The following is a 12542-nucleotide window of genomic DNA, read 5'->3' as shown; positions in this document are numbered from 1 at the left end:
TGTCAATCCTAAAGGAAATTAGTCCTGAATATTCATTGGAAGGACTGATGCTGAAGCTGAAGCTCTAATACTTTGGCCACCTGATACGAAGAACTGACTCATTAGAAAAGACCCTGATGCTGGGAAAGACTGAAGGCTGGAGGAGAAGGGGCCACAGAGGATGAGATGGTTGGATGGTATCACTGACTTGACAGATATGAGTTTGAGTAAGCTCTGGGAGTTGATGATGGACAGGGAAGCCTGGTATGCTGCAGTCCATGGGGTCACAATGAGTCAGTCACGACTCAGTGACTGAACAACAAGTTGAGTCTCTTGAGTCATCAACAATAATTCTCACTTACTCCTTTCAAAAACTATGTATTTGTTGAAGGAAACTGCTCATTTTTCCCATGGAATTTTCCACATATTAGATTTGGCCGCTTGTACCATCAGGGTGCAGTTCAAAATTCTCCTCTGTTCCCTGAGTTTCCTGGAATTGGTCATAATGACGTCCAGAGCCTTGATTCGATTCTGCTTCAGTTATTGTTGTTATTATTATGAGGTGCGAGAATACTTTATAGATGGTGCAGAACAGTCCCTAATGCTTCTCATTATGACCATAATATTAATATCTGGCTACTCCTTTTTAGTGATGTTACAGTTGATCAGCTAATTCTAGCTAAAAATGCTGTTGTGGCTTTTTTTTTTACTTTCTTTCTGTACCTCTCTGGGATTCTGAGACTGTGAGGGCTGGGCTGCTGGACAAATCTAATTCACAGACCAGGGCTGCACTCAGAATCACCCTTCCTCTGGGACCGGGGAGGCTTTTTTCCTGGGCCAAGCTTACGACTGACCTTTGTGCGCTTCCCTTGGGTGGTAGAATTTCCCAGGAAGCTATTCAGGCCCTCAGGCAAATAAGATTCTTGCCGGCCGGCCTACCAGTCTGTCAGACACTTCTGAATCTCTGAATGAAGTGAGGAAAAGTCCAAAGAGATTTGTCAGGATGTGTGATATTAGATTTCTTTAGCAGGATTGCTTGTCACTTTGCCACTCTCCAATGAAAAAAATTCCTACTGATTGTGTCTAAAGATGCAAAATAAAATGAAGAATCAAGGCAATTCCACAGGAAAATATGAAGCCATGGAAACTTATAGGGCCATACAGTGGGACTTTTTTTTTTCTTGATGGTCTTGAATTATATAGCTTGCCCTTTGAACTGGATAATTTGATTATGTAGCCGAATCCTTTGGGTAATTTAGGTTTGCCCCCTAGATGATTATGAGTCTCCTGCCCTCCATGTAGGAAGATAATTGTGTCAGCTTCCGATTTTTTTAAACCTAGAGTAAAATTTGTATGACGGTAAGCTTTCAATAGAGGAAAATGGTTTTATGTAGATTGGTGAACGTGATGATTTAGTTTTTCATTCATTTGATCCAGCTGCTAAAGGAGTTCAGCTTTAGAAATTAAGAAACTCTATACATGCTTTTGTCTTTTATAGGATCTTGAGATCCTTTGAGAAATACAGGGTAATAGTAAGCAAATGCATCTGCTCGGTCTTCATGTTCCCTCATAATACCTTGTGTTTGGGATGTTTCATTTCTGTGTCTGCCCTGAGGGCCTCTTCTGTGTCAGGTGATATGCTGACCTTCTCCTGGATTAATTTCCACATTCAGGCAGGTTTTCTTTTTTCATAAAACATTAGACAAAATGAACAAATGTTATGATGTTAAAATGTTTGGAGAGGTGTAACGAAGCGTTTTTTGTTTGTTTGTTTTTCTGCATCTTTTCATAAAGTGGGCTTCTCAAATTTATTTACTTTATCTTAGGCTTTCTTTCTTTTTTTCTCTTTTTCACTGAAAGCTGAACTAGATGGCATCCCTTGAGGAACTTTATCTTATACATCATTGTTTTCCCAGTTCAGAGCACAGAGCCTGGCCCATGGCAGGTGTCCAGTGAATATTTACAGAGTGAGTTAATGAGTGAAAATGAACTTGGGGAATTTTCTTCCCTCTTTCCAACCTCAGATTCCCCAACCAGGGCACCTGGGTTTATTCTGATTTTTATGAAACTCTGGATATCAATTATAACCCATTCCTTTTGCCTAGAGAGAGTTAGAGATTTATTTTTCTTAGATAAATGCTCCCCTAAATTCAAGTTGCTAACTCCAGTGTCTGGGTAATCCTAGAATCAGGTTGGAACATTATGGCCACGGGCTGTGGCTATGAAAAAATTTCCAAGACTGAAGTCAAAGATAAAGTCACTGTATTAATTTCCTGCTGTAAAGTTACTGAGGTGGCTCAAAACAACAGGAATGTATTCTGTCACAGTTCTGGAGGCCAGAAGTCTGCAATCAGTATCCCTGGGCTGAGACCGAGGTGCTGGCAGAGAGTCCCTCCCTCGAGAGGCTCGAGGGGAGAGTCTGTTCCCTGACTCTCCCAGTGAGGAAATGGTGCCTGAGGCTGCCAGCGCTGCTTGGCGGTCGCACCTGAAATATTTATCAGTTTTATTCTGAAAGTGGGTGGACAGAAAAGAATGCAAAATTTCAAAATAGAAATATGCCATTAAAGATTACTCTTTGCAGCAGAAATTGCAACTATTTGCTAGTCTCCAATAGTCAAAGCTATGGTTTTTCCAGTAGTCATGTACAGATGTGAGAACTGAATCCTAAAGAAGGCTGAGCACTGAAGAATTGATGTTTTTGAACCGTGGTGCTGGAGAAGATTCTTGAGAGTTCCTTGAACATCAAGCAGATCAAACCAGTCAATCCTAAAGGAATCAACCCTGAATATTCATTGGAAGGACTGATGCTGAAGCTGAAGCTCCAATATTTTGGCCACCTAATGCGAAGAGCCAACTCATTGGAAAAGATCCTGATGCTGGGAAAGACAGAGGGCAGGAAGAGAAGCGTCTGAGTGACAGAGGATGAGATGGTCGGATGGCATCACCAACTCAACAGACATGAGTTTAAGCAAACTCCAGGAGCTAGTGAAGGACAGGGAAGCCTGGCATGCTATAGTCCATAAGGTTGCAGAGTTGCACACGACTTAACAACTGAACAACAACAGCAACAAGTACCCCTTTTCTTTTTGTTGTGTACCCCACTCTTCCTGAACTTTTAGCAGGTACAGATGATGAGGACCAGCCTTTTTTGCAGCAGGTGGGGCTATACAATCTAGTTCTCACTGTTTGAGTCATCATTTGGGGGTCTCTTTGTTATAGCAGCTTAGCCCACACATGAAGGAACACAGACAAGATTAGGAAAGAAGCTCATTTCCACTACTGCTGTTTGTCTATTTGCTAAGACATGCTGGATGACAGATATTAATGTTGCTTTGCATTGCTCTGTAATTTTACAAGGACAGTTCTTCATTGCAAAAGAAAACAGTTATCACAAGCTGGGTTTGTGTAAGCTGATTATCTTGTCTCTTCTACATTGGGTTCACTTATGCCTGCTTAGAAAGTCCTGTTTTCCTGTGAATTACTAGAGTGGACTTTTCATTTAGTTAGTATGAATGTATCACCACTGTGTGTCGGTCCTACAAAGCCTTTTGGGGACTCTTGAAAAGACTTCATAAGAAATACAATTTCTCCTACGTGTGTTTAAATTCACAAAAATAACCTCTGGGACGTTGGTTAAAGAGAATCTCTCTTAAACCCTATTGAAAACAGATCACTTCTTTTTCCTTTATAAAAGAAAAAGATTAAGAAAAAAATGTTTTACAAAGGCAACTCATTTCAATTATTAAGAAATTTAAAAGCAGTGAATACAAAAAAATTTTTAAAAAAGAACAGAATAGAATGAAAAGAGAACACAAAAATTTCACAAGCCTGCTATCCAGTTAGCAACTTGATATGTATCCTTTCAGTGCTTTTTCTATGAACATATGTATACTTACTAAAATCAAACTATATCTTTATTTTATTTTTGGCTGTGCTGGGTCTTTGTTGCTGCACGGGCTTTTCTCTAGTTGCAAAGCGTGGGGCTTCTCTCTGGTCACGGTGCTCAGGCTTCTCATTGCAGTGGCTTCTCTTGTTGTGCAGCATGGGTTCTCGGGCATGTAGCCTCCAGCAGTTGCAGCTCCCAGGCTCTAGAGCACAGGCTCAACAGTTGTGGTGCACGGACTTAGTTGCTCCTGGGCATGTGTGATCTTCCCTGACCAAGGATCGAACTCGTGCCACCTGTATTGGCAGGTGGATTCTTTACCACTGAGCCACCAGGGCAGCCCCAGACTATATCTTAGAGCACTTTGTAATTTCTTCCTTAAAAGAAAAACCAAGTATTTTTGGTAAATATCTCACTTTGACTAAGATGATTACCTTGGTAGCTGCAGAAGCAGACAGGGCTCTCATGGAGGGATGGTGGACCTCCTACAGGGTGAATTTGGGTTTCGTATGTAATGTGTGCATTTTCCGACCATGAATGGTGTGTGGTAGAGTCACCATGACCTGTCTGTCGCCTGTAGAAACTTTGCTCATGATTTATAAGTATGAGAATCTGCTTATCCTGTTGATTCAACTCTGAATCGCAGGCTATTCATTTATTCTTTCTCTTACATGATTGTAATGAGAGTTGTTTGCCTAATTCATTCAAAATAAGGATCTAATACTGTGCCTATGCTTCTTGCCTCTTTTCTTTTTGAAAAAGTAAGAGGAATAGAATGTAGCTGATGTTCTGAGCATTTACCAGGTGCCAGGCACAGTTAAGCACATCATACAATAGCATTTCAACCTCACAAAACCCTGTGGAGTAAATATTGTTAGTCCCTTAGTCCAATTTCATGTTGCAAAATGGAGACTCAGAGGGATTAAGCAACTTCTGCACGTTCTTAGAGCTAGTAAGTGTCAACACTGAAATTTAAACCCAAGCTGTGATTTCTAAGCCTACCTTTTAATCACAGTGCTTATTGTCTCCCAGAATGAAACTAGTTTACTTTTGCATCTTATTCTTCACATACCCCAATCCCATCAACTCTTTAAGACTACAGCTTGTAACACATATCATTATTTCATGTTCTAATAACAAGGGAAAGTGCTGCTAACTATAACTGTAAGATGCATTTCAATTTCTGAGAAGTAATCATGTGAAAAGTAGGTAAGTCTTAGAATCGATGAAATATGATAAAATTATAGAACTACTTTTCATAGAAATAAGAGGCTAATGCTGTGTTACCCACTTGCGTGAGTGGTGCTGACAATGTAACTTCTTGGCGGGTCTGGTATATTCTCAGGGTGAGTTCTCGAAGGCAGGACCATACATAATTTCCAAGTCACTTGCAGAAATGTTGGTTATGTGGTTGGATTTGTTGCTGCAGTTGGATAAGTCATTATTATTCCTGCCAATGGTCCCAGAAGCTTGGAATCACCAAGCTGCCTAGAGCTGCTTGAAAATAATAATAGAAAAAGAGAACAGGGGCATAATGGATGAGGTATGTACAGCCTGTGTATTTGTGCTTCTGGATGTAAGATGTGTACTTCTAGCAATTCTCTCCCTGCAGTGATTTATTGAACAACGACAATAGCAGTGTTTTGTGGTTTCCAGGAAATATCAGCCAAAAAATGATCACTGAAGAAGGAAATGAAATCAGTCCGGCAGAATTATTCCAGGAGAGTAGAATGAGACCAATAGAGTGAACACTGAGCCTTGAGACATGCCTGCAGAGAGGGGGTGAGAGCAAGAAGAGAAGGAGAAAGGTGGGGAAGGCAGCAGGTAAGAGAGAGGGAGGTGTGGGGAGAAAACCACAAAGGCTAAATCACAGAAGCTGAAGAAGGGTAGAGTTTCTTAAGGCAGAGTTGGTCATTGGGGGTCCAATGCGATACAAGGGTTCATTGGCTAATGACTACTTGTTGGTCAAAGTGGCAGAAACCAAAGAGGAACTAAAGAGCCTATTGATGAGGGTGAAAGAAGAGAGTGCAAAAACTGGCTTAAAACTCAACATTCAAAAATCTAAGATCATGGCATCCCATCCCATCACTTTATGGAAAATAGATGGAGAAGAAGTGGAAACAGTGACAGAGTTTATCTTTTTGGGCTCGAAAATCACTACAGATGGTGATCGCAGCCACAAAATTAAAAGACTCTTGCTCTTTGGAAGGAAAGCTATCAAACTTAGACAGTGTATTAAAAAGCAGAGACATCACTTTGCCAACAAAGATCCGTATAATCAAAGCTATGGTTTTTTTCAGTAGTCATGTACAGATGTGAGAACTGGATTATAAAGAAGGCTGAGTGCCAAAGAATTGATGCTTTCAAATTGTAGTGCTGGAGAAGACTCTTGACAGCCCCTTGGACAGCAAGGAGGTCAGACCAGTCAATCCTAAAAGAAATCAACTCTGAAGATTCATTGGAAGGACTAATGCTGAAGCTCTAATATTTTGGCCACCTGATGCGAAGGGCTGACTCATCGGAAAAGACCCTGATGCTGGGAAAGATTGAGGGCAAGAGGAGAAGGGGACGACAGAGGATGAGATGGTTGGATGGCATCACCGACTCAACGGACATGAGTTTGAGTAAACTCTGGGAGATTGTGAAGGACAGGGAAGCCTGGCATGCTGCAGTCCATGGAGTTGCAAAGGATCAGACATGCCTTAGTGACTGACCAACAACAAAAGAGAACAGAAAGCGACTGGAAAGCAGAGAAGACTCTCTTCCCCTTTATACTTTTATCAGAAATGTTACTGATACAGAAGTAAGGGTGGGAGGTTTCCACATATTTGCTGGATGGGACCTCATGATGTGAGTGTTTGTCTTATGGGTCTTCTAACCCTGGAGCTCACCTTCCTCCGCCTCCTTATATCCTGCCCTCCCTTAAGACCAGGACTCCTCACTTTCTGGATTACTTCCTGCCTCTTGTGCTGAACTTTCTCAATCACCTTGTCTGGATTATTTTCCCTCTTCCTGCACCTTCAGTATAGACTCTCCCCATTTTTTATCCTTAGCCCTGTTCTCTCCCCTCCCATTTATATACTGTCTTTGGAAAATTCCATTTATACCCCTGGCTTCAATGATCATCTATTTTCCTGTGATGCCTGAAACCCACCTCTAGCCCAAACTCTCATCTCAATTCCTGACTCAGCCTCCCGCCCCTTCTTCCCTCCTGTCTGTTCTGTCTGATAAATTTTGCAGCAAGGTGTACATGGCCCAGGAGAATGTGTACTTCAGGCACTAATTTCACCCTTAGCCTGATCTTATGTTTTCTGCTTTCATTTTCCCTCTCCCTCTCCACTATCTCTTACCTGGACTTCAATCGTTTTCCTGTCTTTCATCTCAGTTTGCTTTCGTTCTCCCAGTGTGAACTCTGTAACAGGCAAATTGGATCAAATCGGATGGAAATTCTTTAATGTCTCACCACTGCCTACAGGTTAAAACAAATGCCTTTCCCTGGGACACAAGTTCCTTCATGATCCGGCCTCTGATCCGGCCTCTGTCTACTTATCTGGTTTCATCTGTACCTGTTTCCCACTCAAGTTTTGACTCAGGAATGCTGAATTACTGGTAGCCATGGCTGTCCCATTTCTTTCCTTCTGCTTGGACAGAACCACCTACCCGACTCCATCTGCTGGACCAACTCATGCTTGTCCTCACTTCTCTGACTCCCAGTCTAGATGCACCATTACTCAAGCTCCAGTTGTACTTTTTAAAAAAATTAATTGATTAATTCATTTGGCTGCACCTGGTCTTCTTTGCAACATGTGGGATCTTTAGCTTCAGCGTGCAAACTCTTAGTTGTGGCATGTGTGGTCCAGTTCCCTTGACTAGGGATCGAACCTGGGGCCCCTGCATTGGGAGTATGGAGTGTTGACCTCTGGGCCACCAGGGAAGTCCACAACCCTACTTTTGCGTGTCCCTTTTACATCCACTATTGCCTCATTACTGTCTGTTCTCCCCTGATAGACTATAAGGGTTACAAGAGCAAGGGATCCCATAGTTTTTTGCTTAGTACTGTCCTGGTGTTAAAGAAGAAATTTTTGGTGTCTCTAAGGATAGTTGTGTCCACAAGGAGTGCATTTGGGTGTTTACTCTGATTTTTGAAACAGTCGTTCATTTAGGCAATATCAAAAAAATCAAATTCTTTTCTCTTAAGGTCAAGTTATATATTTATTTTGTTTATAAATGTAGGGACTTCCCTAGTGGTCCAGTGGCTAGGACTCTGCACTCCCAATGCAGGGGGCCCAGGGTTCAATCCCTGGTCAGGGAACTATATCCCACATGCTGCAACTAAGAGTTTGAATGCTGCCAATGAAAAAATCCCATATCAGAATGAAGATCAAAGATCCCGTGTGCCACAGCTAAGACTCAGAGCAACAAAATAAATTAGTAAAAAAGAGAAATCTAGCAAATCTCAACATTTCAAGTGTAGGATTTAATATTTGGTCCCATTTATAAAACCAAACTTCTGTGCATTCGAGACTGTAATTATGACCAAAAAGTATGTCGAGTCCCTTTTTAAGTACTTCAGACATCTGGCTGTTAAACCTACCTCAATGTTTAATTCCTATCAACCCAATAATTAAACATGTGACCAGAAGTCACATGTAAATCATCCATTGTTTTCCGGGTCCAACCTATGCTAGCAGCTTGCTCCCTGTCTGCTTCAGCTACAGCAGCCGTGGTTGGGAGCCCTTCCTGATCTTTAGGCCGGATATCCTGGCTCCTTCTCTGGAAGCTGGTCTGGACTGTTCCCCAGGGACTGTCCTCTTCCGTCCATCTGCAGAACTCTTCTCCCTCACTGAACAGCACCCTGGGCACCTAGCACAGTGTATCAGGGACTTCAATAAACTGTGCAGTGAGTTCGTGGAGAGTTAAGGTAGAGAGTATTTATCTTGTTAACAACTGCAGTGATAGCACTGTGGGTTAGGGAGCATCCTCCCTGTTTATAAACCTTTTTCCTGAGAGTCGCTGCTGGCACCTCCCAGCATTGCCGTGAGCTTAGAGGCACTCTTAGTGGCTTCAAAGGATAAGACACAGCCTATTTAACTTGCCAGAGTTCTTCTAACAGAGACCAGGTCACATCTGGGTATGGGCAATGCTTGCCTAGTGGACCTGTAAAATGAAAATGTCCCTTTTCATAATGAGGTTTCTGAAGTAGTCCTTGTTTTACAGAAACTCTAGCAATTAGCCAAGTTGGAACTGGCAATCCCCAGTGAAAGGACCAGATATTTCCTGTGCTATTGTTTCTAATTATGACAGAGGTGGCACCAGATTACTGGGGGAAGGAAGATTTTAACTGTCAGTCTACATTTTATTCCCTTGTGTATGACCTGGCCGAATCCTGACATTGTGATCTCCTTGAAGGTCATCTTGAACCTTATGTGTGCCCTGAATTTTCTTTCCAACCAAATGCCAACAGCACAGCCTGTTGGCTATATCATACTTATGTATATTTATATCTTACTTGCTTTTAGCAACAGCAAACCACAAGCCATCCCACTTCAGAAAAATCAAGATGCCTTTCTTTGGCAACTGCACTCTCGGCTTTTTTAAATTTGTTGAGAAGGTAGTAGAGAAAAAAATGGTTATCTCACACGGTTGTAGTTATTTTTTCAAAGCAATCTTATACCTGAAAATAATTTGTTTTTTGGGGGGGGGCCATGCTGTGAGGCATGTGGGGTCTTAGTTCCCTGAGCCAAGGATTGAAACCAGGCCCTCCACAGTGACAGTACAGATGAAAATAGTGGGAATCTAATAAATGAAATGTACTAATTCTTTCCTATATTACTCTCTTATATATCATTGGACCTGCTTACCACTCTTTTGCTTCCAACACTTACATACACATTAAAAGAGAAAAAACCAAATATTAAGTATGTGCATTGCCTATTAAGGTCTACTTATTTCATATTAATGTAATATCAAAAAATTCAGAAAACAGATTATACACTAACAGGTTAATGGTAATTTTTTATTATACAAGGTAAGTACGTAAGCAATTCACATATCTTAATCACAATTTGGAATAAACACTAATCTAGTCTAGCAATGAGCTGGGTACTTGGTTTTGTAAAAAAAAAAAAAAAAAAAAAGAAGTCAGGCATCACTAGTGAAGAAAAGCAGTGGTGAAGACTCCTAGTTGTCTGCCAAACTCCATCCTCCCATTCTTCCTTAGTATTAGAATGGTGCTGGAGATCTTGGCTGCATTTCCAGGGACTGTGTTTCCCACTCCCCTGCCTGAATCCTGCCTGAATCTTTACAGCAAAGATTAGCCACGTGACTCAGTGCTTATTAATGGAGCCTGTGTGCAAGTTTTGGAAGCAATTTAAAAAAATGTATTTATTTATTTGATTGCATCAGGTCTTAGTTGCAGCATGTGGGGTCTATTTCCCTGACAAGGGATCAAACTCAGGCCCCTTGTACTGGGAGCACTGGGTCTTAGCCACCGGACCATCAGGGAAGTCTCTTGGGAGCAACTTCTGATTCACTTGCTTACCAGGGAACTTCTGGTCCTGGACTCAACTCTTTCCCCCTTTCTTACAGTCTGGCCTGGCCACGGCTTGGCTGACCTTGGAAACCCTGTGTTGAAGAACTGCCATCTTCAGGCCTGGAACGGGGGTAAACCCACTTGGAAGTCCCACACTGGACTGTTAGATGGGCAAGAGCTGAAGACATAAATCCTGGAGCCCCGTTTTCCCCTCTTTTAAATATGCTGCTCCTCAGTCTCCTTCTCTGTACAGTTTCTTCTGATACCCTGGCCTGTGGTTGGTACCTCCTTATCTTTTCATACAAACTCTTGTTAGGGCCTCTAATCTTGTCCCATCTCTTTGGGGCACCTTCTGGTCTTCAAGCCTGCCTTCTGCACAGCAGCTGAATGAACTCCCTGAAACAAAGCCTGAAGAGATCTCGTCTTAAAAGGACTATGACACCCGCTCAGCCTTTGGGCTGCCGCTCCCCTCCAGCCCGCCCAGCTCTCCTCCATGGATACTTCTCTAGGTAAGGAATGAATTTTCCTGATCACTCCTAACAGGTATTTTTACAGGTGGTTTTTTCAAATTGGTATCTAAGCAAGTATTAGTATCTGCATTTGATTTTTCTTCTAAGTGTTTTTCCCCATGTATCAGTGCTCATCTCCCATTTCCTGCTTTCACTGATAAGTTGCTAAAACCAGGTCATTTGTCCTACCTAATGAATACACCCTGGATTTGTCAGATTTCTTTGTTGGGAGGTCATTTAATGTATTCTTTGTGTCAGATCTTTTAGCAGGCATGCTAGTGTGGCCTAGCTATGGGGTCAAGCTATGGGGTCCTGGTTGCTGATCTTATTACAGTACTTTAGATAAGCCTCTTATGTTCTCCATATGTTAATCCTCCCCATTTTCCCTGCCAGCTCCTCCATTCCTGTCTTTGTTTCTCTATCTGAAAAAAGAGGGTGACAATATTATGTCCTACCTTCAGGATGGCGTGAGAGTGAAATGAAGCGCTTTGTGGAGTAAATATTAAGGTTCTTAGGAAAAAAGCACAATATAAGAATGAAAAGAACAACTTTTCTTATTCTCCATGCTGGGAATGTGGAGAATTTGGCAATACAAAAGCTTTTGTGCCCCATGGGAGGAGGCATGAAGTCATTGGACATAGAGATCGATACTGTTCTTTTCCTCCCTGCATATATATCATGGTGTCTAGCCCTAAATGGTAAAGGAGGTTGCAAGAAGAAAGCAATACAATTAGAAGTGTCACATCACATTAAGCTTATTCTGTTTGTCTTCTTCATTACTGCTTCTAATAACTGAGTGCCGTGTAAGGATCTAGTTGGCTCTTTACTCTGGATGGTGTGATCATAGCAAAACTGGATGAAAAGAATATTCTGACGTGGAAACTGCATTGCAGATGATGATGAGAAGTCTGGAGAGGTGGCCGATGACCTCTCAGTTTGCTCCATAGACCCTGAAATCTCAGGTCAGGGATTGCCGTCCAGTGCTGCTCTATCGTCCTCCTCACCATCTGCCTGCACTTCGAACTGCTCTCTTTACAAACCAGGATTCCTGAACATAGTCTGCCACAGGGTCCCCTCTCCTATTCCGGTCAAGGCTTGAGCTGTCAGCATCTCCTGCCCTAAGTGAACAGGGAAACTCTTGGTCACAAAAAGGCTGGTTGCCATGTGTTCTGTTGAGATTTGACACCATAGCCAAATATAAAAGCTCAGGGCAGTCTTTTAAGTTTGAAAGACTGAAAAGTAATTTCAATATTTAGAAGACACAGAATAGCATTTCTGCTTTGGCGTTTGCCCTGCATTCTGGGGAGACTGCTTGCAAACCTTGGCTCCCCCTCCTGGCATTAGTCACCGTGTCGCATCCTTTAAGCAAGAAACCCTGGGTAATCCAGACAGCACTTGCTAAGGGCCTTTATGAATGGAACATGATATTGAGCAAGAAAGTTTTTACTTGGTAGAGTGGGCTGCATGGTGTCCCCCCGAAAGGTATGTTTACCTGGAACCTCAGATTGTGGTCTTATTTGGAATAACAGTCTCCAAAGATGTAATTACGGTAAGAATCTGGAGACGAGATCACCCTGGGTTTGGGTAGGCTCTGAATCCAATGACGAGTCTCCTTAAATGAGGCAGAAAAGTGGAATAT

The 12542-nt window shown here is 42.1% G+C and overlaps 1 non-coding gene across 1 annotated transcript; it reads left to right on the top strand.

Annotated features, from left to right (window-relative positions):
- Window positions 1-8100: 8100 nt before the first annotated feature.
- On the top strand, window positions 8101-8174 carry TRNAG-CCC (transfer RNA glycine (anticodon CCC)). The gene has a single exon. It is a non-coding gene; the product is annotated as a tRNA-Gly (tRNA).
- The last annotated feature ends 4368 nt before the right edge of the window (window positions 8175-12542 follow it).

This window comes from Bos mutus, chromosome 13 (genome assembly GCF_027580195.1).
Source record: "Bos mutus isolate GX-2022 chromosome 13, NWIPB_WYAK_1.1, whole genome shotgun sequence".
Lineage (NCBI taxonomy): Eukaryota > Metazoa > Chordata > Mammalia > Artiodactyla > Bovidae > Bos > Bos mutus.
This window is presented reverse-complemented; position numbering and strand designations above follow the sequence as displayed.